General features: G+C 32.5%; 1 protein-coding gene across 1 annotated transcript in view; it reads left to right on the top strand.

The window, feature by feature from the left end:
* The window catches only part of LOC126893421 (neurotrimin-like), a 792502-nt gene that overhangs the window by 30839 nt on the left and 734171 nt on the right, over positions 1–27492 (top strand). The window lies entirely within an intron of this gene.

Below are 27492 nucleotides of genomic sequence, written 5' to 3'. Positions count from 1 at the left end.
TTATAACCGAGTTACAGGGTGTTTTATCGGTTTTGCCCATTTCTTTCCTAAGCCATAACTTTAGAACCACCCTGTATATTTTTTTGATATTTGGTACACATATGTCTCATTCAAAACCCAAACGACCGACATACTAAAAATAAGAAAAATCCAGGTCCGGATTAACAAAAAATTATAAAGTAATTGTGACCTTAAAACAACACCCTGTATATTGAAATTTTGAAAATCTGTTTGCATATTTGAAAAGAGCACAAAAAAGTAAGTTTAATGGTTCGCTTAAATTTTTCGGCCAAACAATTTTATGACTTTAATTTTGAAATTATATTGAATTTTTTAAGAACTTTAACATTAAATAGCAGGTATTATTAACTTTTAGTTATAAATTATTAAAGTTAATGAATAAATACTCATTTTAAAAATAATCAATACTTATTTACCACATTGGAACGAGCCAATTACTAATGACAAGAAAAATCCAGGTCCGGATTAAGAAAAAAATACAAAGTAATTGTGACCTTGAACCAACACCCTGTATATTGAAATTTTAAAAATTTGTCTGCGCATTTTAAAAGAGGATGAAACACTGTGATTAAAGGCTTATTTTAATTTTTTCGCCGTTGATTTAATTACATCAATTTTGAAATTATATTGAAATTTTAAAGAACTCTGAGATTAAAAACCAGGTACATATTGTTAACTTTTAATAATAATTTAATGTTAATGAATCAATACTTATTTTAAAAATACTTAATACTTATTTACTACGCTGGCTTCATAGATTCTCTGGATTTGTAGCTATATGCACATTATTAAAAATTAGAATTGCGAGAATTGGGATATTTTAATGATTTAGTAAATAATTAAAGAAACTGCTATATCTAATAAAACAAAAATTCGTTACAATTCAACAATTTAACATAAATTAAAAATATTTGAACTATTGAACAGTTGCTCAAAATGTCCGCCATTTTGTTCGATGCATTTCTTTTAACGCAGTTTTTATGCTCTTTTATAATGCACAAACAAATTTTCAAAATTTCAATATACAGGGTGTTGTTTCAAGGTCAAAATTACTTTATATTTTTTTCTTAATCCGGACCTGGATTTTTCTTGTCATTAGTAATTGGGTCGTTCCAATGTGGCAAATAAGTATTGATTATTTTTAAAATGAGTATTTATTCATTAACTTTAATAATTTATAACTAAAAGTTAATAATATCTGCTTTTTAATGCCAAAGTTCTTAAAAAATTCAATATAATTTCAAAATGAAAGTCATAAAATTGCCTGCTCGAAAAATTTAAGCGAACTATTAAACTTACTTTTTTGTGCTCTTTTCAAATATGCAAACAGATTTTCAAAATTTCAATATACAGAGTGTTGTTTTAAGGTCACAATTACTTTATAATTTTTTGTTAATCCGGACCTGCATTTTTCTTATGGTTAGTATGTCGGTCGTTTGGGTTTTGAATGAGACATATGTGTACCAAATATCAAAAAAATATACAGGGCGGTTCTAAAGTTATGGCTTAGGAAAGAAATGGGCAAAAAACACCCTGTAACTCGGTTATAAAAGTCGGAAGGGCAAAAAATGTACTATATCTAGAACCGGCTCGGTGACCTCTATTCACCATTAAAGTATTTCCGTTTCCCAATGAAACACCCTGTATACAGGAACAAGAAGAGACAGAATACAAATTTCAAAATAAGAGACTACTATAACATACAGTGTAATAGCATACTCGTCAGACTAACTAGAAATTTAAAATCAATAGACAGCAGACTACTAGGAACACTTTTTAATCGTGGCAAAATAACTGAAAGTCATCACTAGAGACCGGATTTTATGCTAAATGCATATTGCTTGCATATTTTGCATATTTTGCATATTTTGCATATCTGAGAACTTTACCAAATTTTGCATATTTTTAAAGAAACGTGCATATTTTGTGTCTATTTAAAACATTTTTGTCCAAACGAAAAAATTCTAAAATTTTTTAATTCGACACAAAACATTCCCTTGCACATGCTGGTATATCTTTTTGAGAACTACCTGAAGTCGGCTCGTTCACCACCTTTTCGGTTTTTCTTAGAAAACACCCGATCTTTGCCCACAAAGTGCGTTTAATGCGCCGTCATAAAATGATTGTAGGATGTTAAATATCCTATTGTTTAGAGTGTTCTCTAACTTAAATATGATTTAAATCAGTCACCTTTAGTCGGTCAATGCGAATGTTTAGTTTTTGTGTAAAAGTACTTATGTTTGAAGTACTTCTGCAATATGCCGAAATATTCTAGTCTCGTTTATTCCCGGAGCGGAACCTATCCCCAGCTTCCTTACACCAATGAAAAATTATTCTGCAAAGCATGTAGTAAAATGGTGAGTTTAAGATTGCTTCCTTCCTCTTTTTTCTTTAATAAATCATATTTGGCAGCTTCCTCAACATTTTAAAACAGTTTGAAAAAATATGTGCTATTGTCGTAGATACCAAAGTTGATCAGTTACCCATTGATAGTAGACAATAGTTGATGACTTCATCCAATGAACAGTATAAATTTAATTCGGATTTTTGCGAGGCGATGATTTGTGATTTGTGCAAACATACCGTTAAAAAAGCTGGAAAATCCTATGTTTAAAAGTTTTTTGGAAATATATTCCAAGAAAAGTGTTCCCGATGAAAGTAAATTGGGAAAAAAATACGTACCTCAAATTTACAACGATACCATAAAAAAAATCAAGAAGATAGTGTAAAATCGATACATTTATTTTATTGTAGATAAATATGCGGTTTCTCAAAATGCGCATTTTTTGAAATTATTATGCATATCTTGCGCATATTTGGTAATTTTTACTGCATATGTATGCGCATATTTCATCAAAATTGCTCGCATATAAATCCGCTCACTAGTCATCACAAATAGCACTACAGCCTTCGGATCGAACAAGAACATGCTTAATAAACATAGTTTCAAAAGTTATGCATCACCTAAAATTATGCTCAATTTCATAGTTGATTTTTTCATGAACAGATTAACGGATTCTGCTATTTTTTTCATTCTTTTGAATTTTTCTTTGGTATTCTCACAGTTGGGTAAAGGTTTATTCAAATTTCTTTTCTGTACTTATACCGGGTGGAAAAATAGGAATGTTTTTCTTATGTTAAGTGTGAGACATCCTGTAGGGAGGAAAAGGTACAAGTGTGAGTATACATCGAAATCATATTGTAGTCTTATGTTTTGTGAACATTTTGTTTTTTGAATGTCTCTGATATCTTTAGAAATAATGAAAATAGACAGGTTTTATTCTTATAGCCACTTTACACGATGCAAGTAATTTCTCAAATAATTGCAGAATTTCTTGCGCAAGAACTTGTGCAATAAGTTGCAAGTAACTTTCTGCAATAAAGTGATTACACGGTAGAAACAATTGCATAAACTGTCATGAAATAGACAGAAAATTTTAGGTTAGGTATTTTGTTTTTATCATGGATATAAAGATGCTTTTAATATTAAATGTAATTTTTTGAGCAGAGTGATCAGACATTAAATTAAAGATGTTGGATTATAATTTTATATAATATATAATTTATAAAATTATATATTATATTAAAATCAATCAAGAATCCAAGTACATATAAATACATATATTCATTTACAAAGTGAGACACGTTGTAAGAAATAAAAATAGAAAATAGTTTTTTATCCCTATGTTGTATAAATACCTTACCCGCTTACCCACCTGAATAATAGTGTTATCTGTGAAACGTGAAATTGGTATAAAGTTCCTCTAGTTTTGTTAGATAATTTGTTTAGTAGTTTAGTTTGAAATTGAGGATGACAGAATGCCAATGTCATCAGAAGCTTAACGTTAACAGAAAAGTAAAACAAAAACAGTGTAGCATTAAAAGTTACTAAAAGTATAACCAAATTACAGAAAAAATTGCACAAAAAATAGCGTAGGTTCTATTAAGCTGTAAGAAGTTGCTGCAACAAGTTGCAGCTGCTCTGTGCAAATTTCTCAATTACTTGCATCGTGTAAAGAGGCTAATAAACATGCCTTTTACCTGAAAGAAAAGTTTGAGACACTCTGCAGTTAGAAAAAGTTGTAAAGGTATACATCGAAATTATGTTGCAGAATATTTTGTGAACATTTTATTTTTTAGTTTCTCTGTCCAAGTAGCAATTTTTCGACGCATTGGTTGTCAGTACAAACAAATGCACTGTATACAACGTTGCCCGTTTTGGGCATATTTTCAGTTGTTTCGGCCAACGTCCCCTACCCCGACTGACATTACGATGTTACAACGTTAAGTAATACCTTTAGTTTTAGTTATACGGGCAACTAATTTATTACCATTGTGACAACTACATATCACAGTTCAGTTTTTTCAACAATCGCAACGACTAAAAAATGATATAATGCTAAACTAATTTACGCCCTGTCCGACTCTGTAGTTGAGTAGTTGTCTGTCACGTCACGACTTTAGGTGTTTTTCTAGAGGTGTGACACGTTTGCGGCAACTTCCAGATGAGAAAAAGAATTTCCTTTGAAACCTTATTTTTTCTTATTATTATATATTTTATTTTGATGGAAATTTTCGATTTATTTAACAACCTGTTTATTTGTTTTTTTAATAGCTGGTTTCCATTCCATTGTTTTATCAGCAGATTTGAGATTTGATAACCTTTTAATCTTTGTATCAGCTTTGGCAGACAGGGTTGCCAGGTCAGTTTTTACTCTTTCAGTAGTTTTGTTTTCACAAAATCTGGAGATTCTTTTTAGGCCATGTAAATACAGTAATACAGTGATATGCACATCCGTCCTAAATGTCCCAAGAGGAATTCCACAAAATTGGAAACCTAATTATTCCAAACCACCAAATGGTAATTACCATTTTTTAGCTAAAATCTACTAAATCGAAAACTGAAATATACTTAAGGATTTTTGGGATATATTTGGGATTTTTTATAATAAAAACAACAGCTAATTTAAGGGGATAGGCGCAAAATGTCGTCTGTTAAAAGTTCAATGTATATTAAATGTTTTCATTTTTTGCGAATCCTTAGAAAACTAATAAGTATTTTTGAAAAATTTAAACGCAGAAAGAAAGGTTACGTTATTACCCAGGACCGAAAGTCCTTGAAAACTTCTATAATGTTTATTTTAATGAGTTACAGGGGTGAAAAAAGAAAAAAATTAGTGTGACTTTTAATTCCAAATATCTAGTTCAAAAAAAAAAACGTTTTGGTTTTTGTAAATAATGCAGTCTTTCATTCTGCGTACCTATTATAGTTTCCTCATAATTCGAAAAAAATGGATCAAATTCTGTTGAAATATACCAAAAATCTACTAAAAAATATTGCCTACCAGAATTTTTGAAAAAATATCAAAAATCTACCAAAAAAGTAGAAATCTACTAAATGTGGCAACGCTGTTAAGGAGAATGATACACTTTTGACACTGGTCACATGACCTCTGTTACCCAATAAGAAGGTGCGTTCTAAAATTGTTTTGATAGTCGGCGCGGCCGGGTTTGGTTGGCGATTGGATTTCTAAGTTGTCTTATCCGTCTAAGGTTGGTAATAAGGTATTTTTAGTAATATTGGCAATATTGTTTAATGCGCCATTTTGGTTTTACTTGAGATTTTTGGGATGTAAAGAAAATGAAAACACAGAATATAAAAAATGCAGGTATTTTCTGATACCTTTAAAAGCACCATCAATATATTAAATTTATACAGAACATCTTTAACATAAATTTTGAGTTTTATATTAAAACTTTATTTTTTAAATTTGCATATTTTTTGTCAAAAATGTCATAAAAAAGGAGCGCGTGTGTTTTTTAAAGGTGAAATGTCCATATTTGACGGTAATCTGAGATGCGTTTATAAATTTCACATCAGGTAATAAGTCCTGTATGTATTTATATAAATTTAAATACCCAATACGATGTCAAAACAGTTTACTTTTTGGTATTCGCATTCACCATACAGGTGTTAAAAAACTAGGGAAAAAAACATAACTAGTCTGACTCCTTGAGCAACCATTGCACGCGCAGGTGCTTTTTATAGTCGCTTCAGTTGTCTTATGCAACGCTTACGAAACGATGTTGCTTAAACAGGAGGTTGCCTAGGCAACGTCAAGACAACTCAAAAATCGTCCACCAAATCAGTGCAGAATAGGGTCGTCTTCTAGGCAATAACAACGTTGTAAGAAAACGTTGCCACGCAGTAGACAACGTTGTCGCGTCGACAAATTGCTACTTGGGTGATATCTTTAATAACAAAGAAACTAGACGGTTTTACTCTTTAATATGAGTTTTAACTAACGACATGCTATACGTGAGGAGGTCATGTCTTCTCGTACACTAAGATGAAAGTATTTCCTATATAAAGTGCGAAAGGAACAAAGTATTCAAAGATAGAAATTCTGTTGAATGCACCACTCGCTATTTAAAGAGCCTCTATGTAGACACCAAATCCATACTTACTCCCAAGTAAATTCCATCCCAAAACATCACAGAACCTCCATTAAACAATCTCGTCTCTCTTATGTTACGCTGTGCATACCGCTTGCTTGGTCGACAAATACTTCTTAAGGCGTGAACTAGAATTGTTAAAGTTATTTACAATAGTAAATGTTATTTTTCATTCTTAATTTAGTTTTGTTTCAGTTAAAACACGTCATGTTAACGAATAGAACCGTCTATTGTCGTTGTTTCTAAAGATATCAGGGACATTCAAAAAACAAAATGTTCAAAAAACATAAGACTACTATACGATTTCGATGTATACCCACACGTATACATTGTTCTTCCTACAGAGTGTCTGTTCTTTCACTCGATATAAGTTCAAAAAAGAAGTTTGAGAAGTCTTTGCCCAACTGTGTAAATAGCAAAGAAACATCTAAAATAATCAAAAAAAAATTAGCGGAATCCTTTAGTCTGGTCACGAAAAAATCAACTATGAATATCCCAAGTAGCACAATAAAAACATTTTAGTTTTATATTAGGTTTATAAAGGTTTTATTGTGGTAAATAAGAAGATAATGGTTTTAAAGTTACCTTGTAGATGTACTGCCAGAACTTTAAAACTGTTAAGCATTTGTCACTAGTTTTAAAATATCTAATAAGAGTATCAAATAAGACTAATTGAGGCGCTCAGAGCAGCAGTGTCCTAAGCCACAAATTGAGCATTTTTAGATTAATATATCAATAAAAGCAGCAACATTAAATCTTCAGATTAACAAGGGTCTACACAACCTACCTCTATATTTGGCTAAATGGCGCTACATAATTTGTAGTGACATCCCATAATCATAATGGAAATACTAATGCAAATATTGCATTTATCTCAAAACTTCGTTTTTGTGGTTAGGCCACTGTTGCTCTGAGCGCCTCAATTAATCCTAATAGATAATTTGTCTTATTGTAGTTTTATAATGGTTTATTCTCAGTTCACTTTAAAACTAATCAGTTTTATGAAGAATTTCCAGACTGTTTGGTTTTATTAGATTCTAGTTTGTGAACTTTTAGTTTTATTGCCGTTTTAAGGATTTTCCTAATATGACTAATAAAACCTATTATTAAAACTATTTGATCTCAAGACTATTATGTCAGTAAAACATATGCCTTAAAACTATTTTTTTAGTTTTATTTAAAGTTGCTTTCTTAAAAGCAATTAGTAGGCTATATTAAAACCAAATGCTCTTAACTGAATCAATTTGGTTATCATAAAGACTAAACTATGCTTCTTGTTAGAAACAATAAAACTAAACTCATCCCCTCTTCTTCCATGTCCAAAATGGTCGGTCTAACACACACAACACTACGACGCCTCGATTTTAGGTTAGATTCACATTAAAACCGAGTGGCATTAGTGACAGCAGTATTAAAACTAAGCGGTTTTAATTCCAAGGCAACCTTGCTTTTATGTAGGATATATGCTCTTGGAAAGGTGTAAAATAAAACCATTTGATCTTAACAATTCTCTGTCGATAGACTAAATAGTTTTATTTGGATTTCAGCCATATTGCTTTCTGGAGATGCTGAAAGCCATGATAGATTAAAATATAAGGCTTAAATAAAAATTACAAATAAGCGACTCAAAGACATAAATTCGATTTATTTTAACATTAAAACATTAAACTTGCCGGTAAAATTATTTTTCTTTTAAATTAATATTTTTTGGATATAAGTGTTTTTATTATTTTTATTTTTTAATCGCCAAAAGTCAGAAATTTTAGGGCGGGTGAGTTATTTAGACCTATTTTGTTAACATTATCAATGAAGTTGGGCGCGCAAGTGTTTTTCTACCTTGACAGTCCGAAATAACCAAGTAATTTTTATTATTTTATGGTTAAAAAATACGTATCTGCCCATCATAACACGTAAAAATTTGTTGGAATATAGGATCTATGTGGAGTATATGGGTTTAAAGAATCATTCAATATGGTAAATTGTCTTTAAAAGTGTCAATTTAAGTTCGCTATAAAACTGCCTGCACTTAAAGTGTCTTTTAACATGGTTTTAAAAGCACCTTCACAGCAGCTTTAAAACCAGTTGCTTAAGAAAACAAAGTTTTAAGAAGGTTTTTATTTTTGGTTTTATTGACCTCTTTCAGAGTGGGCCCCTTTTATGCTGAAAGAGGTTTTATTGCAACCTTAAGGTTTACTTAAAAACCAAATGGTTATAATTTTAGTTTTATTCTACAGTTTTAAAGCATCCTTAAAAGACTTAATAAACCCGTTCACTGCTACTTGGGATGAACATAATTTTAGGCTATCCATAACTTTTGAAACTATGTGTATAAAATAAAGAGAAGTAGAGGTATTTGAAAATAAAAAAATTATTGTAAAATTTGTTTTTTGAATATTGTTTGAAAGTATGACTTGTCATTAGGTAAAAGGAAAAATATGCATATCTAAAAACTAACAGTTACTGTCATTACTTGAAAGACAACGGCGCAAACAACATTATTTTTAATACTTCTCGTGCTCCGGCATATCTTTAAGACCAAACAACCTCACTAAACATCTATTTACGAAAAAAGCACCTTTTCGTCAAACTTTATACCTGTACTTAAATAAATCAATTCAATTTTAATCAACTTCTGACGCCGGGATCATCCAATTAGTTTAGATTTGAACCATTATAGTGATGATCATCCGAGCAAACAGGGACAAAGTAAGATAACACCTGTTTTATTCCTGGGAGCATCTTTGCTACCTTCCTCGCCTTAACTTAACAACCTTAATATCGTTAATATTCGTAATATGTACATTAACTCGATTTTAATATTTTCCGTGCTTCTACGTTCTTGGTAAATATCAACAAACTACAGTGCAGTTCAGTTATGGTTCTAGTATAATACGAGTAGATGACGTGAAGTACATATAATATACAGGCTGTGTTAAAAGAAGCACGACGGTCGAATATTGCGCAAAATTTACATCGTATCGAAAAACTGAAAAAACAAGTGTTCAATATTTTTTTAAAATCTATCGAATGGCACCAAACACAGCTCATCATATCACACTCTGGGGGTGAGGCGGGGGTAACTTTGAAATAAGATTCTGACATTACTTTTTTGTGACATGTCTAAATTAAAGATTATGTTTATATGGGATAAACCACAGTTGAATGCAGGCCCCGGGCTTAGGTGACTGGCGCCCTGGGCAAATGGTCTACTGGCGCCCCCTTTATTACTATAATGATAATGTAAAAGCAAATAATCTATGTTACTTATATTTTATAAAGTAAAGTAAATAACAAGAAAACATGTCGTTCATACACAAAACTGTAGACATTTATTTCTACATAATTCACACTTCCAGCAAAGATTATAACTTAAAATTATATTTTTAAGATCCTAATTTGTACAAAGCATTTTAAGTGACAGATTTTTTTCTATCCTTCAATTTGGCAAACTTGTTTACTACATCAGAAAAATCTGTGCTTAGGGTTAAGTCTTTTTCACAACACAGTAACATGAGACAATTTAACTTGCTGTCTGAAAGAGCAGATCTCTTAACATTCTTCAGACGATTCAAAGCGGAAAATCCTCTCTCTGCAGAGCAGTTGGTGACAGGTAAGGTCAGAAAAATTCTAACAGCCACTTCAAGATTTGGGAAAGTACTCTTAAATTAATTTTTTATTATGTATTCATACACGTCATGAATTCATTGCAGCACGCTTTCTGAATTCAGAACCACTTAGTTTTTTGTTTATTTTTTAACAAAATTATCACTAACTTTGTCCCCAACAACTACACTTGTCAAACAATAAACAAACAACGTTTGAGGATATAAGATTGTTGTAAGACAGCGGAAGATAAACGCATGCGCGGATGCACCGGCACCGGCTGTACCCAAGGGTGCAAGTACTGCCAACAGCGTATTAACTGATTACAGTGTTACCAGCTCTAATATCATTATTATTTAATATATGAATAATATTGCTTGATATTAACTTATCATTATTATGTTTCTTACTATTTTTATTTTACATTTCCGGCAGCCTGTATTATATTTACTTGTTCCGTTCTATATATTTTTGAAAATTTTGTGTCAGATATTTTGGGTAATGGGTAATTTGTTTCTTTAATTCGACACCCCATCGAACAAGGTTGTAACTCAAGTTAGACCTTTTTTCAGATTTTAACACAGGCGAATTCAGCAAAAAATTGCGCACACGCCAATATAAACGACATAGTTTAAATCTCAATAGTTTGGTTAATACTCCATTGAAAAAAGTTATATTTTAACTTACGTGTGCCATTTTAGCGTGAAAAAGGCAGCAACACTAGATACTCCCTATGTTAAATATTTACTTTCTTTATACTTGACGATTAACAAGGATTTTAAATGAGTTACAACTTTGTTGCACGTATGTTTAATTTATAAAGTATTCAAACATATGGTGCGTCTCATAAGTCAATTTATCGAAATAAAAGTAAAAAAGGATTTACGGACTTTTTTCCTTTTTTATAGTTGCGGTGGACAAAATAAATATAGAGTAGTTTTCGCCACGTACTTCTGCGTAGTGAAAAAGTTTAATAATAACATTACACATGTATTTTTTGAATAAGCACATTCACAAAACGGGGGTGATTTAATGCATGCCCTTATAGAAAAACGGAAAAACATGCTGTCCTATAATATGCTCCACACCAATGTATAAACATGATAGGATATGCCAAAGCCTCAGGCCAGCCTTAATCCGCAACTGAAATAAATCAGAAGCAAATTCTAAATTTTAATCTATTTAAGGACACACATGTTAATTTTTAAGTAAATATTAATAGTAAAAGAGTGAAGTAATAAAGTAAAATGATTTAAAATTAAATATTTACAGATACGCAATAAAAATGCGAAAAATTTGAGATATTTTATACCATGTTTTTTTCATACTGATAGAATATTATTGTTATTGTAAAGTTTATAATTTCTAATTAAAATTGTGTAAACTGTGAGTTGATATTTTGTTTAAATATACCATAAAAACTAATTTTCTCCTAGCTATATTGCAAATAACTCAGAACATACAACCTTTTAATAGTTAAACGGGAAAAATAATTAACACGGAGAGTGTAAAATGGTTGTTACGCGAGTTACAACCTTTTTCTACGAATACTCATGTTTAATCTCAAGGTTGTACTCACTAAAACTCAAGATTTTCAATGGTTAATAAAATTACAAAACATACATCTCACAGTAATCCCTTATTATGTTATAAATATCATATCACATTAGTGTAAAAGAGTCTAATCATGTCGCTACAAATTTTTAAAAATTCATGATTTCGTTTTTTGCCTGTCCTGTAAAATCGCTAAAAATGAGCTACAACCTTGTTCGATGGGGGTGTCGAATTTATTTTTAGTATCTCTTTTATTTTGCGCCCCCAAAAATTTGGCGCCCTGGGCAAATGCCCAGTCTGCCCATTTATAGCCCGGGGCCTGGTTGAATGTAATATCAATTATAATTTTACCAAAAAAAATTTGACGTTTCGATTTCCACTCCGAAAATCGTTTTCAAAAAAGCATAATATAAAAGAAAAGAAATTGTGTTGAAAAAATGCATAACCGCTAAGTTGTTGTTCGGGTTATGTTTTGTCGAAAAACCAAAAAAAATATGTTTGACGTACTTGCCTGTGGTGTTGTAGGAAACACCCTAGACCAGAGCGCATCTGTAAAAATAGTACATTTGGATGTTGAGAGGATGTTGTATTTCTCATATTTTTTTGCAGAAATTGCTTGAAAATAACTCATATAATAATATTATTTGAGTTATCCTCCCACTCAAATAGGTCCGGAACATTGTTTAAATAATCAAAATGTCAAAAAATGAAGGAAAAACTCGATTTTTTTCTTTGTTTTTTGATTATAACTTTAAAAGTATTCATTTCCGAGAAAAATTTCACTAACATAAAAGTTGTGTAATTAAATTTCCTACAATATAGGATTAGATAAAGTTTTTAAAAATTGTCACCATTGCAAAATAGCAATAATTGCGAAAAAACTATAAAAAACAAGTATTCGCATTTTACGGTTTTCAACCATTTATGGTACACATAGTACCTTCATATTTTACCCAGAAAAACTTTATGATATAATAAAACAATACTGTAAATTTCATTAAGATTGGTTTAACAGATTTTGCAAAATAATTTTTGCAATCCAGCTTTCTCAAAAAAAAAAATTCATTTTTTCAAAATGTTGCAGGACTGAAAATAAAGCAGACAGCAAGTTGAATTTTTTTACATGTAGAAGAATACTGTACCTTTCATTTGCAATTTGCAAAGTTAAAATCGATTAACTATCACGACGTCAAGAATTTTGTTAAATAAACATTAATTTTTAATGCTACGCGCAGAACAGCGAATACGTTTGCTCTGATTGGGCATTCCAATGACCTTTGATAATAATTGATACATTTTAATTTTTAGTAAATTTCGATATAAATAAATAAATTTGTTTATTGCAAAATAAAAACACATACTCTGTCCTTTGAAATAAAAGTAAACTGGATAAGATGGCAGGCCATGTGGTAAGATTAGAGGAAGACAGAGTGATAAAGATGTTGTTTTTTGAGAGACCTGACGGGAGAAGATCAGTGGGCCGTCCCAGAAAAACATGGAAGGATGATGTTAAAGCCGATTTATTTGGGATTGGGGTACAACAATTGGAAATGGAAACACAATATCTTAGAAGATGAAAGGCTATAGTAGATACTAGACTCACCCCAAGTAAAGCCAGCCAAGAAGAAGAAAATTATTAATAAACTATTTATTTATCTGTTATTTAGTCTTTGCGTGACGATTTGTTGTTGATAGTTGTCCCGACTCTTCCAAATATTGTTTCCATATTCATTTTTTCGGAATTTAATTCCATTTCTTTGATCGCTCTAGAAAAATGTTTTTAAAACTTCAGCAACTTTTTTAAACTTGATGTAATTTTCTAGCTGTACGTTTCATATGCAAATCTTCAATTTTTCCTTTCTTTCTTGTACTTATTCTTCCTTGTCATACCAGTATGAATCCATTTCACCGACATCTCCTGTCTAAACGCCTCTTACTCTTACCAGGACTTCTTTCTCGACATTCAACAAGACTTAACGATGTTCACCTTACGTTTTCTTATTGTTTGATAATTTGCTGCTACCCTTGGATTTTCCCTAATATCTATCTAAGCATTCTCACTACCGCCATATTCATTCGTTGTTTCTCTCCTTTTGACTGCATCACAGTTTTATAGAGTTTTCGTTTCAGTTCAATTGAAATATTTCACTTACCCCCACCTCTTTCCATTAATTCCTAACTTAATTAGTTCATTACAATTAACTAACCAATGTTAAATTATCTAATTTAACATTTTTAGAAATCAGTATATCTATTTTTGCTCATTTTATTTGTAACCATTTCTTGAAAATTAAGTAAAAATGTGTCACTTTTTAATGTATCAAATTCTAAATTTGTTTTTACCACGATGAAAATAACTGGCGGAGTTGTAAAGGATCTAGCGTGAAAGTCAATAATATTATTCAATAAGCATGTAAAGTAAAATGTTGCTCCGATAAGTTGATCGAAAAGAAGAGGGAAAATCGTATGTGCATAATGGGATAATACCAAAGAGTCAGGGAGATTTTGAAATACGATACGGTGCAATCGCACCAAGCTGAAAGTTGAATTAGAAAAAGAAAACCTTTAAATCCATATGAGATTTTTTATACGCCAAATAAACAGCTTTGACTTTCTAAAATAACCCAATGGAAGTAGGGAAATTCATTTAAAACTTATCGAAATAAAATTTAGTTAGATATGTAATGAAAAAGCTTTTTTTATAAACTTTTATAATTTCCTTAAAATAATTAACAAAACAAAAGAAAATAACAATTTTGTAAAGTTTCAAAAGAAAAAACTTGTTCATATAAGCCGCCTTAAAAGAAAACTATGGTTGGAAAATTCCGAGATCTTTCACAGTACTAATCAGTGCTGCTGAGCAGATTATTATTTTATGGCCTCTAATAACTGATGACGGATTCGTCTCAATCATAATTTAATGTTTGGGAACAGGTAGAAGTCGCAGTGTAATAAATCTGGTGAATAGGGTGGATGCACCATGATTGTGATACTTATGGTTTTTGGCCAAATAGTCCTTAACAGTATGTGCGTCGTGAATCGGGGCGGTGCCCCTTGTATCGAATAAAACGATTAATATCGCCTTTAATTTGGAATCTGGGGTAGATTTTGGAGTCTCCTTACAAATTGTGTGTCTTGACAATACTCATTTGTAGTTCCGCATGCAAAATTTGTCTCACAATTTCTTTTTTATTGTCCATTATGTTCAGCAATAATCCTAATACTTATACTACGGTCTTTTAGAACGAATTCGGTAACTTTTTGAACGTTCAATTTTCTTTTTGAAGTCAGAGCAAAAACTCTGGTCCATTCAACTTACCTATTTGGTATACTTGTTAGGATGTTTTTTTAAACGATAATGTTCAGTTGACATTTCGGTGACCATTTTAATCTCTCCTATATTGAGAATCATCAGATTGTCCGAAAATGTTTTATCAATATTCTTTATTATTTTCTTAGTCCGAATTTTTCTTTGAGTGGCTTTACATTTCTTTTGTCGATTCCATATTATCCAGTTCATAAGATACATAAGGTTTATACATAACATACTAAGATACTAAGATCCATAAGGTTTCTTACCACACCATGGTTCTGGGCCTGCAGAGCTTTCTATTGGAGTCTTGTTTTACCACAAATCTGCTCGCTTATTCCTATGCGCCTCTTTACGACCAATTACCCATGTTATAGACACTCTATTGTCTTTTTCCAGGTTGTTAAGGAGAAGTTTGCAGTTCTCCACAGGTTTTGATTTGGTGAGTGGATTCTGTATGGTCGGGCTAACAATATAAATATTGATTCTCTTTGTTTTTGGGGTCTCCATTCATGATGTAATCAAGGCAGGCGACCAAATCAAAAACTTCATTCTGGAATACAGTTATATATTGACCTAGGCTGTAAGATTTGCTATAATAGCTCACAGACTCGTCACCCAGTACCATGTACAGTTTTATATCCATCAGTGAACTATGTTGTCTCCATTATTTTTGGTACTTTTTGTTCTCTAGATATGGTATAATTTTATGTAAATCTTTTTAGTGAAGGTTAATTCTGGTGTGACTATTTCTGAATTCATCTAAAAGATGAATTCCTGAAGTATAGTCCCAGTGGTATATTTGCGACTATTTAATACATAATTTGGCCTACAAGTATTGTTTGCTTTAAGTGCCAGGATTGTCATAAAGTCTACAACTAAAATATATAATTCCAGCGAATAGGAAAACCTTTGGTGGCCTTTCGATGCCGTTCCTGTACTGTTCAAGACACATGTCATATTTAGAAGAGAAAAAAGAGGGGGTGTGGTACAAACGTCTTATGACCAAAGGTCAGAGAATAAAGTGTCTCGCTTGAACCATAGAGAAGGGAATCTCTCTGTCTTGCCGTTTCCCCATTACTGAGGATCTTCTAATTTCTTCCAATATTCCTAACAATTCTTTTCCATTGGTCTCTATCTTCAGCTGCTCTAACAGCTTCGCAAAATGAGTTTACAGCTGAATTCTTAATTTGGTCGGACCATCTAGTTGGTGATTGTCCTCTTGATCTTCTACCCGGAACGTTTTCAGAATCTCTCCAAACTATTAGCATCTCTGTGAACCACGTAACCTGTGATGGTACAAGACAACCCTCACGGAATTTTCCTAATTCCTTTGTTATAAAAATAAGGTCATAATATTATAATTGCAATTTGTATAATTTATTACGACAGTAGCAAAGTTCAAAGTATTGAACTCATTTTAAAGGCTGCAAAGAAAGCAGACGTCATTCTTACTACACTTATAGTACCTTACCATATATGGTAATATTATATTTGCACTGTTTTTAACTATAACAGATATAAATTGGAAAGTCGTGTACCTGATATGATGTTGTTGTTGTTACACTCTCACTCGCGTGGTCAGGGGATCTAGTTACCTCCGGGACAATGGGTTATCCCCGACCTATCTCAAGTCGTACGTAATTTAATTGTTCATTTAATTACATAAAAATAAAGTTTATGGAAAAAATCAAAAATGAATAACCATTTTCAATTTCGTTGCAACACGAAACTACAGCCGCATTATATTCTAGTTCCATCAGAGAGTGCAGCAAGCACCTCTACCGGTTTCGAAACTTATTAGTCTCTCATCAGGAGGCACATATGCTGCTCTCTCTGACCCAACCAGGACACACCCCGGCGTGCAGTTACGCATTGCAACGAACGAAATGGTAGAGATGCCTTAGCGGCAACTGCTAGCAAAAGACTAAGTTTTCAATCTAATTGCACATACAACAATACCAAAAATATTACTCTACATCCCAGGTTTGTCCTGGTTGGGTCAGAGAGAGCAGCATATGTGTCTCCTGATGAGAGACTAATAAGTTTCAAAACCGGTAGAGGTGCTTGCTGCACTCTCTGATTGAACTAGAATATAATGCGGCTGTAGTTGCGTGTTGCAATGAAATTGAAAATGGTTATTCATTTTTGATTTACATGTTTACTCTGATTGGAGTACTAAGGGAACGATTCTCGTTGGAACTTTACCGCGCTGAGCAGATGGGACGTGAATTATAAATTGTAGAATTTCCTCATCTTCTTTAGTCTCAGCATACGTTATGGCTTGCAAATTGTAGAAGCCTCGGAGGTGTAACCAGAAAAGACTCCCATTTTTTTCATTCTGGTGGGATGTTGAGTAATATTTTTGGTATTCAAACTGGAACATGAAGTAAAAACCACTTCTATGTAAAAGGTATATTTACTAAAAATTTTTAGAATCCCAATGGATTCAATAAAATGAGTTCATCAGAACGTTTTCAAACCTATCGGTCCATCATCAGTGATTTGAATACTTGCAAAATAGCCCCAGAACCAAACAATGGTTGTGATTATAAATAAATCTACATTATGTTGAAATAAATTTAAAATGGCTAAACGCCGATGTTAAAGGATTAAACCTCTGGGAACATGGTGAAACTCTACCCGAGGACCCAATCAACCATCTTCGGTCAACGATGACTACTAAGTCTCACTTAGTAGTCATCGTTGACCGAAGATGGTTGATTGGGTCCTCGGGTAGAGTTTCACCATGTTCCCAGAGGTTTAATCCTTTAACATCGGCGTTTAGCCATTTTAAATTTATTTCAACATAATGTAGATTTATTTATAATCACAACCATTGTTTGGTTCTGGGGCTATTTTGCAAGTATTCAAATCACTGATGATGGACCGATAGGTTTGAAAACGTTCTGATGAACTCATTTTATTGAATCCATTGGGATTCTAAAAATTTTTAGTAAATATACCTTTTACATAGAAGTGGTTTTTACTTCATGTTCCAGTTTGTTTAACTATAAGGTATACAGCCAATCCAGGGAACTACCCCTTTTTAATTTTTGGTATTGTTTTATGTGCTATTAGATTGGAAACTTAGTCTTTTATGGAAAAAGTTTAAGTTTGTTCGGGGTAGTGTCTTCATTGCAACCCCCAACGTCACATGGCGATCCGGCTTTAAGTTAAAGAATGGAGTTTTCTGGTTCGCATATAGATTGAGGTATGTAGCTCTACACTTAAGATGGGAAACAACCAGAACAAAGAAAAAGAGGAACAGATCTTCATAAACCAAGCAGGCATCAGCGGAGGTGTGACAGCTGAAACCGGCGAAAACGAGAAGCTATCAATCCCTGGAATTTTGGGAATTGTGTCGTTCAGCCTGACCCTAATTATCGTTGGATGGATACGTCCATCCTAATCCACCGTCAATGGAGATGCTGAGGTTAGAGGCCCAGAATCCAAGACCAAACGCATAGACACATGTGCCCATATTCGTGAGTAATTTTTCTTTTTAATACAATACAGTTTAACTACTTATGAAGTAAGTTTGATGACTACTTATTTTTTAGAAGAATTGCAGAATTCGTTGCAGACATATTGTGGACAGCCTCTTTTTAATATGATCCCTTATTAGTAATTCTATAGAATTTCATTGACCAATCCTCGTATAATATATAAATTGCTGCAGCAACGATAATCTACTTGTTAAATAATATTGTATTTTTCTAGCCAACTTGGTTGTATGGTTGATATGTCAAGTTCAATAAAGTTCGTGATACGCGATAGAAAATATTTAAGAAAGAAAAACTCGAGATTGGGTTTAATCTAACAGCCAGCAACAGGAACAGCAAAAGTAAGAGCACGGTGTGTGTGAAACCGCAATGGCTGATTTGACAAGTTGACGGTATTTCGATGAAATCAGTGCAAGCTGAGAGCGGAAATATTTTTCTTTAATTCAGACTTTGGCAGAAATCTTGCTCTTGTGTCACATTTCAAATAGGCAATTTATCTCAGAAGTGGTAGTTATCCAGTTCTCGTGGAACTTGGATATATAAAATATTTTGTTTCGAATTATTAAGTATTCAGAGGGCATAGACCTAAAGAATTTTTTGAATTTGTTAAATTGACTAAACTACTTGAAAATAACAGATATTACTTTTTGCTCTTGTGTCAACTCTTTTATTTAATGTGGTTACTGTTCTTTTATTCAATTACTATTAAGTAAATACTTAAATACAAGGAAGTAGAAGCAAATACTTCTTTTTATTGAATAGACCCACTGATTAATAAATAATGTAAGTCAATTTACTTTATAATTATTCCTAGTAACCTGATCATCAAACCAGACCCAGTTAGAAGATTAAATGAATACAAAGTTATACGACGGCGGCACTAAAAATGATATACATTATTTGTAAATGAATGATAGAGAGTTTTATGATATGATCAGGGGCGTCATTTGAAATTTTAATTGCGAGGCGGTTGCATTATACAGGGTGTCCCAAAAAGATTGGTCACAAATTATACCACATATTATGGCGTCAAAAATAGTTCGTGAAAATCGATTTTTTTCAATATATCGAAAACTATTAGAGATTTTTTATTGAAAATAGACATGTATTATTCTTATGGCAGGAACATCTTAAAACAAAATTATAGTGAAATTTGTCCACCCCATAAAAAATTTATGGGGATTTTGTTTCCTTAAACCCCCCAAATGTTGGGTACGTTCCAATAAATTCATTATTGTGGTACCATTAGTTAAACACAACGTTTTTAAAACTTTTTTTCCTCTTAGTATTTTTTCGATAAGCCAGTTTTTATTGAGATGCGGCTTCTTTTTCAATATATTTACGTAAACATTTTATGGGCGTTTTGTTCCTTTAAACCCCCAAATATTTGTGTACGTTCCAATTAAACTATTATTGTGGTACCATTAGTTAAACACAGTGTTTTTAAAACTTTTGCCTCTTAGTCTTTTTTCATAAGTCACATTTTATCGAGATGTAGCTTCTTTTTCAAAATATACCTAAAAATGTAAATTAAAATAAATTTTCAGATTATTAACAGGTTTCTACAAATCGTACTTAACCATATACAAATATGTGGTGGATTCGACAAATATTCAAAATATCTCGATAAACACTGGCTTATCGAAAAAGTACTAAGAGGCAAAGAAGATTTAAAAATAATGTGTTTAACTAATGGTGCCACAATAATAATTTAATTGGAACGTACACAAAAGTTTGGGAGGGAAGGTTTAAGGGAACAAAACACCCATAAAATTTTTATGTGGTGCACAAATTTTACTTAAATTTTTTTTAAGATGTTGCTGCCATAAAAATGCCACATGTCCATTTACAAGCAAAAATCTCCGAGATTTTTCGATATATTAAAAAAAAATCGATTTTCATTTTGTAACTTCAAATGGCTGTAACTTGTTTTGTGTGCACTATTGTATACAGGTAAGTGAGGTTCAATTAACATATTTTTGACCTCAGAATCTGTGGTATAATTTATGACCAATCTTTTCGGGACACCCTGTATATACAATACATTATAATATGATGTAATGATGAAAATTGATGTATTTTTTGTAAATTTCAGTCAATTTCAGGGTCAGGGGGGCAAATGCCCCCCTGACCCTATCAAATGACGCCCCTGTTTATGATAGAAGATTACAACTGGTCTTTGTACACTTGTACAGTACTGTTTTGTACAACAATTTATAAAAATAATGTCACTGCCGTGACAAACTTTGAATACAATTAAATATAAAATGCTAATAAGCAACATTTAAGTATTTAGGCCAGAATTGCAGATCTCAGTGGTGCAGAACATTAGTTTACTTTACATGAAGAATACCATACCAGATACCAAATATATTTATTTCATAGCTAAATTAGTCCTATTTGTGACTGGAAAATTCTTCATATTCCGTTCTGTACTTTAACCTTACGTTCGACTATTGAGAGGGTTGCTTTCACAAATTTAAGTACATAAGTGTATTATGATATTGAATTTAACCATGGCTTTGTATACTCGTAGTGCGTTTCTATCTACACTACACTGTGATCCTCCTCATTTCTTGGGCCCTTGTCAGGACGTAATGACACTCTACATATTTTTAGCTTACTGTCTCCATTATGGATGACAAATGAGATCCTGAAACTAATGGACGAAAGAAGAAATGCCAAAAATGACCCCGACACATATAAAACAATCAATATATCAACAAGAAGGAAAATTAGAGAAGCGAAAGAAAAAGAAGCAATGTAGAGATGCCAAGAAATTGAGACTCTACAGTCAAAGTACGATAGTCACAATGTACATAGGAAAGTTAAAGAACTCACAGGTGGACTCAGACGGAGACAGAGAGGAAATCTAACTGATTCTGACGGAAACATCATCTTAGACAAACAGAGTAAAATTAGAACGTGGAAAGAATATCTATAAAAACTATTTGAAGACCAAAGCGATAACACCTTTGAGTTAGAAGAAGAGGTAAATGATGGACCAAGAATATTACAGCAGGAAGTTTATTCTGCCATAACACAGCCAAAGGATGGCAAAGCAGCAGGTCCCGATAATATACAAACAGAACTACATAAACTGATGGACAACGAATCAATAGAAATAATCACAAAGATATTCAACAACATATACAACTCTGGAGAAATACCAACAGAATGGCTGAAGTCTGAGTTTATTGCACTTCCAAAAAAACCAGAAGCTATAAAATGCGAAGAATACCGTACGATAAGCCTGAAGAGTCATCTCCTAAAATTGTTCCTAAAGGTAATCCATACGAGAATTTACAAGCTATGTGAAAGTCAAATTTCGCCCAACCAGTTCGGGTTCATAAATGCTGTTGGTACGAGAGAGGCTTTGTTTTCAATACAAGTCTTATTTCAAAGGTGCAGAGACGTCAATCGCAACGTATACGCATGTCTGGTTGATTACGAGAAGGCGTTTGATCGAGTACAACACGCCAAGATGATGCAAATACTAAAAGAAGCAGGAATTAACAACCAAGATCTGAAAATAATTAGAAACCTTTACTGAAATCAGACTGCAAACCTCAGAGTTGACGGTGAACACACCGAATATGTGAAAATCATGCTTGGAGTGAGGCAGGGCTGCATTTTGTCCCCCCTAATTTTCAATCTTTACTCTAAAAGAATATTTATCGAAGCTTTGCACGAAACAGAAAAAGGTATTCTACTAAACGGGTACCGGCTAAATAACATCAGGTATGCAGATGACATCGTAGTATTTGCGGACAACCTAGAAGACCTACAAGTCCTCATGAATAAAATCACGTATTATAGTCAACAATATGGACTCAATATAAACGTAAAGAAAATAAAGCTTATGATCATCAGCAAGAAAAAGATAACAGGTCAACTCTATATCAACCAAACCCCTGTAGAAAGAGTGAGGCACTACAACTACCTCGGCACCATAATAAATGAAGAATGGACCAACAACCAATAGATAAGAGCGCGCATCGGAAAAGCTAGACCAATCTTCAACCGTATGGGCGCGTTTTTCAAGAGCCACAACCTTTCTCTTGGTATAAAAGTAAAAATGTTGACATGTTACATCTTCTCTGTCATTTTTTATGGTGTTGAATCATGGACCTTGAACGAGGATATGTGCCGAAAGTTGGAAGCATTTGAGATGTGGCTATATCGGAGAATTCTTAAAATCCCATGGACTGATCGGGTCACAAATGAGGAGGTCCTTAGAAGAATGGGGAAGAACCGAGAAGTACTAACAACCACCAAATCTCGAAAGTTGGAATACTTTGGACACATTATGCGAAATGAATCCAGATATGCCCTCCTACAAGTCATCCTGCAAGGAAAAATATTTGGAAAGCGAGGTCCAGGAAGAAGAAGAACATCCTGGTTAAAGAACCTCAGAACCTGGTTCAACACAACATATGTGCAGCTTTTCCGCGTTGCTGCAAATAAGGTGAAGATGGCCATGATAATCGCCAACATTCGTCACGGATAGGCACATCAAGAAGAAGAAGTCTCCATTAGCTGTGCCAGTGGGCGTCTTCTTGTATGCCTTTTCCCACCAGTTGGTCTGCCTATCATATTCCAGATCTTTCTCTTGGTCTTCGGACTTTTACCTTTCCTTCTACTACCAATAGTTCCGTTATCCCCGTTCTTCTTATTATTTTTTCCAATTGCCTGTCTTTATATAAAGCTCTTCCATAATTGACAGGTTGACTCTGTGTTCTGTCTATTCTGTACACTGTCATAAGCACATCTAAAATCCACAAACAAATTAATAGTAACAATTCCATACTCATATATTTTCCAAAGCTTGTCTTAGAAGGAATATTTGATGGATGGTTGATTTTTCTTTGCGAAACACATACTGGTATTATTTGCCAATAATTTTTTCACAATATCTATAGTCGATCGTAGAGAATGTAGACCAATATTTTGTAGGTCACGTTTGGCAGGGAATTCCTCTGTAATTATCACAAATGGTTTGGTCTCTTTTCTTGTTTATCCTTATCCCTCGTTTATCCTTGTTTATCCTTATTTATCCTTATCTTATTTTATCGCCTTTGGTCATTTTTATTGACTGTCCACTGTCCAACATAGGTACCCATTTGAGAGACTATACCTTCCAAAAACATTTAAACAACTTCTAGGAGAATCTAAATACATATATAATAATACAATAATTTTTTCACAATATCTATAGTCGATCGTAGAGAATGTAGACCAATATTTTGTAGGTCACGTTTGGCAGGGAATTCCTCTGTAGTTATCACAAATGGTTTGGTCTCCTTTCTTGTTTATCCTTATCCCTCGTTTATCCTTGTTTATCCTTATTTATCCTTATCTTATTTTATCGCCTTTGGTCATTTTTATTGACAGTCCACTGTCCAACATAGGTACCCATTTGAGAGACTATACCTTCCAAAAACATTTAAACAACTTCTAGGAGAATCTAAATACATAGCAAACTAGTAGAATTTTTAAAATACATACACTTTTTTAATAAAATTTAATAAAATACATCAAAAATTAAAACATGTATTTATTGTAGATTTTACTGATCTGTAATTGGACGTATTTTGTATTTTTATCACTTTTTGTATCTTGTTGTGCTAATAATCCTTGGTGGCTGAAGAAAAATAAATAAATACAAAAAAAATAAAAATATATACCATTTTTATTCAGTTGCAATGCGAAGCCAAAACTGTCTTAATTTTTACTTAGTTCAGAAAGCGCAACCAGCACTCTTATCGGCTATTTCGCCATTTTTTAGTGGCTCTTCAGAGAATGCATATGTTGCTATCTCTGCCCTAAGGTATTGCCCTGACGTGATGGTAGTAGGTGCCTAGCGGCATCTGCTAAATAAAAGTCAAAGTTTTCCATCGGAATAAAAACATTTAAAAATATTTTTAAAAGATATTTAATTGAAAACTTATTGTACCATTTTTCTGCGAAGCGAAACGAAGAAGACAAGAGGGAATTCTAAAGTTTGCACTTCACGACGCCGTCTGTTCAGCGTGGTAAATTCCAACGGAAAATGGACCTAGGTTACTCAAAGGATTAATACTAATAAAAAATAAAAATGTATCCGATTTTTATTCAGTTGTAATGCGAAGCTAGAACTGTCTTAATTTTACTTAGTAATTCCAACTGAATAAAAATGGTGTACATTTTTATTTTATATTAGTATTACTCCTTTGAGTAACATAGGTTCATTTTCCGTTGGAATTTACCACGCTGAACAGATGTGGGTCGTGAATTGCAAATTTTAGAATTCCCTCTTGTCTTCTTCGCTTCAGCATCCATCTGGCTTGCAATTTTTAGAAGCCATGGAGGTTTTACCAGGAAAATGGTCCAATAAGTTTTCAATTAAATATCTTTTAAAAATATTTTTGAATATTTTTATTACGATGGAAAACTTTGACTTTGAAATAAAAAAACTTTAATACAATTCATTAGAATTAAGCTTTAATCAAATGTCGTTTAAACTTATCAGTTTTTGAGATATGCCACTCTTGCATGCAGCCGACTTATACATTTTCTGATCTACGTTTAAAATAAGTTGCAATCCGTTTTGGATTGGTAAGTCCACGATCTTTAGTTGATAATTCCCAAATTAACGAGATTGCATCAATCTTTTTCAAGACGCTTTTATGATAATTTATAAGATACATACAGTTAAGAAATTATAAATCGTGCATCAACTGTTGCAAAAGTTCATAACGCGGTTATTTCGTGCTTGTTTATACACTGAATATTTTCCAAACATGATTAATGGTGCAATAAGGCTGTAAATTGATAATGAGTAATGGTAAAAAGAATTCCCAGCAAGGCCAATTTCCTAATTCACCTTATTCATCATTTTATAATTTTATAAAGAAACATTTCTGAGTTAGCTGATTAATTATAATGAACGCCATCAAAAATGGCTCCCGTGATAATTCACCTTTTAATAATTTACTACATAGTTCTTTATGTTTCAGAAACTATAGAGCCTCCTACTGGATTACAAATTGAGTTACTAAATTTTAGCTTTACGGAAAGATGCCGTGATAGTAAGGTACGTCGTTCTAATTGGATTGTTTCAGCCCTGGCAACAGACAAGTAAAAAACCAATAGAATTTTGTATGGATTTTTAGAAGAAATTTTTCCAATTTAAAAGTATTTTCGCATACAACGACCACAAAGAAGTACACAAAAATGACATAGGGGATTACGTTTCTGAAAATCATACTGTACACCGTGTTAGTGTGTATAGAATAGAATAGAAATATGCTTTATTGCCACTGAAAATTATACAATTTTATGGACAAAGCTTAACATAGAGTCACGAAAAAGATATACATAACAATAACAAATACAATTTTATAAAATTAGATAAATCGTCAATAAAAAAAATATAAACAAGTTAAAAAAGTGAAGTAAAAAAACAAAAACCAATATATTGCAAAACTACTATAAATTGCAAAATTGAACATACAACATAATATAATAAAACACAAACAAAGGAACTAATAAGTTTAAGCTGCTGTATGTCACACCCAAATATAGATAAATACACTTTAGTTACTTGTACATTACTGTGATTTCTTAGTTAGTCATTAAGAAACTCTTCTACTGAATAACATGGTCTTTTAGATAAATGAGCTTTTGTCATTTTACGGAACTTGAGAAAGGATGTTGCAGATTTGAGTTGTAAAGGGAGATGGTTGTATAGTTTTTTTTGCGGAATATAGTCTAGATTTCTTTACTAACTCAGAAGACGGGATCGGTAAATAGACATCAAAAGTTGAATTTCTGGTGGAGTAGCCATGATAAGGCCTTGCTGGAAAGACATGCATGTGTTTACGAATTAAGCAAACAGTTTCTAAAATATACACAGATGGAAGGGTTAAAATTTCGTGATCTTTAAAGTAACTTCTGCAATGGGTTGTTCTTTTGAGGCCAAACGGATATCTTATTGCTCTTTTTTGTAATTTGAAAATAACATCAAATTGGGCAGCTGTACTATACCCTCAAAAAGGAAGACCATATCGAAGATGAGACTCGAATAAAGAAAAATATGTTATTTTAGAAGATGCTAAATTGAGTTCCTTCGAAATAGATCTTATGACATAGCAGGCTTAGGCGAGTTTCTTACTTCACAAATCGATATGAAGGGACCATTTGAGGTTGCTGTCTAAAAGAATACCAAGAAATTTTACAGAATCAACGGTAGAGATCTGGCTGCTATTCACAAGCAGGTGTTGAAGAGCACCTTTATATGATAATGCTACCGTTTTATCCACGTTAAAGGAGAGTAAATTAGAGTCAGACCAGGTTTTTATCGTAAGAACATCAGAAGTTATAGTTGCATGAAGAGTTGCAATAGTTGAGTTGCTCCAAGTGATACTGGTATCATCAGCAAAAAGAAAAAATTTTCCATCGATTTTTAAATTAGTGATGTCATTTATAAAGATAAGTAACAGTAGAGGACCCATTACTGAACCTTGTGGTACTCCACATACAATTTTTTTGAGACTAGAGTCAGTATCATTTGCTCTAACCAGTTGTTTCCTATTATCTAAGTAAGATTTGAACCAATTCAAAGAAATACCTCGAATTCCATAGAAATTAAGTTTTTTAATCAAAATGTTGTGATTTACACAATCAAAAGCTTTGGAATAGTCACAGAAAACAGTGGCAATATAAAGAATATTGTTTAGTACTTGGTAAACCTCGTGAAGTACAGAAAACTTGGCATCAGTTGTACATTTATTAGTTAAAAAGCCGAACTGATTTTGTGATAAAATATTGTTGTCAAAGAGATAGGATATAAGTCGGGTTTTTATGAGCCTCTCAATAATTTTGGAGAGTACCGGTAGTAGGGCAATAGGTCTATAATTGCAGGCATTAGATTTTTCGCCACCTTTATGAAGAGGAATAATAATGGCTGTCTTTAGGCACTCTGAAAATTTACCGTTTTCAAAGGAATCATTAATTAGTGACACGAGGAGTTCTAACACATTATCTGTGAGATTTGAGAAG

The sequence above is a fragment of the Diabrotica virgifera genome, chromosome 10 (genome assembly GCF_917563875.1).
Source record: "Diabrotica virgifera virgifera chromosome 10, PGI_DIABVI_V3a".
Classification (NCBI taxonomy): Eukaryota; Metazoa; Arthropoda; class Insecta; order Coleoptera; family Chrysomelidae; genus Diabrotica; species Diabrotica virgifera.
This window is presented reverse-complemented; position numbering and strand designations above follow the sequence as displayed.